This window comes from Dendrobium catenatum, unplaced genomic scaffold (assembly GCF_001605985.2).
Source record: "Dendrobium catenatum unplaced genomic scaffold, ASM160598v2 fragScaff_scaffold_1101, whole genome shotgun sequence".
Lineage (NCBI taxonomy): Eukaryota > Viridiplantae > Streptophyta > Magnoliopsida > Asparagales > Orchidaceae > Dendrobium > Dendrobium catenatum.
Genome location: NW_021319563.1, coordinates 62,756 through 63,899, shown reverse-complemented (window position 1 = coordinate 63,899; position 1,144 = coordinate 62,756). Strand labels below are relative to the sequence as shown.

At 53.1% G+C, this 1,144-nt stretch overlaps 2 non-coding genes across 2 annotated transcripts in view; both read left to right on the top strand.

The window, feature by feature from the left end:
• Positions 1-468: 468 nt before the first annotated feature.
• Positions 469-623, top strand: LOC114580571. The gene has a single exon (XR_003702019.1). It is a non-coding gene; the product is annotated as a 5.8S ribosomal RNA (ribosomal RNA).
• A 246-nt stretch (positions 624-869) lies between these two features.
• LOC114580567 overlaps positions 870-1,144 on the top strand; it is a 3,412-nt gene continuing 3,137 nt past the window's right edge. The window contains exon 1 of the ribosomal RNA XR_003702016.1: positions 870-1,144. This exon is cut by the window's right edge and continues 3,137 nt beyond it. This is a non-coding gene — a ribosomal RNA (28S ribosomal RNA).

Below are 1,144 nucleotides of genomic sequence, written 5' to 3'. Positions count from 1 at the left end.
ATGAGGAATTCCTAGTAAGCGCGAGTCATCAGCTCGCGTTGACTACGTCCCTGCCCTTTGTACACACCGCCAGTCGCTCCTATCGATTGAATGGTCCGGTGAAGTGTTTGGATCGCTTTGATGCGGGCGGTTCACTGCGCGTGACTCTGTGAGAAGTCTGTTGAACCTTATCATTTAGAGGAAGGAGAAGTCGTAACAAGGTTTCTGTAGGTGAACCTACGGAAGGATCATTGTCGAGACCGAAACACAACTTGCAATTTCGTGAACCCGTAAAAATAAGCGGTGGCTCTTGCTGCTGAGATAAAATCCACTGGAGTCATCGCCTCATCCCCTCTATGGGGTGTGGACGTGATGAAGGATGGATGAACCCTAAAATCGGCGCAGCGTAGCGCCAAGGGAATCTTGAAACACAAGCCCATAATGGGTTTTGTGGGATGGGGTGTTGTCGCACGCCATATCGATTGACACGACTCTCGGCAATGGATATCTCGGCTCTCGCATCGATGAAGAGCGCAGCGAAATGCGATATGTGGTGCGAATTGCAGAATCCCGCGAACCATCGAGTCTTTGAACGCAAGTTGCGCCCGAGGCCAACCGGCTAAGGGCACGTCCTCCTGGCGTCAACCATTTTATCTCTCCGCGCCTAATCTCGCATCCATGGATGTGTTACTAAGGCTCGAATGTGCACGGTGGCTCCTCGTGCCCCTTGGTGCGGCGGGCTGAAGGGCGGGTCATCTTCTCGTTGGCTGCCAACAATAAGGGGTGGATTAAAAAAGGCCTATGCTATTGTGATAAGCGCGCCCGAAAGATGATTATACTTTTTAGGTGATCCCAATTCATGCGCTAATCCATGGATGGCGTATCGAATGCGACCCCAGGATGGGCGAGGCCACCTGCCGAGTTTAAGCATATCAACAAGCGGAGGAAAAGAAAATTACGAGGATTCCCCTAGTAACGGCTAGCGAACCGGGATAAGCCCAGTATTGGAATCGGGCTGCCATGTAGCAGCTCAAATTGTAGTTTGGAGAAGCGTCCTCAGCTATGGACCGGGCCCAAGTACCCTGGAAAGGGGCGCCGGGGAGGGTGAGAGCCCCGTTCGGCCTGAACGCTGTCGCAACACGAGGTGTTGTCGGCGAGTCGGGTT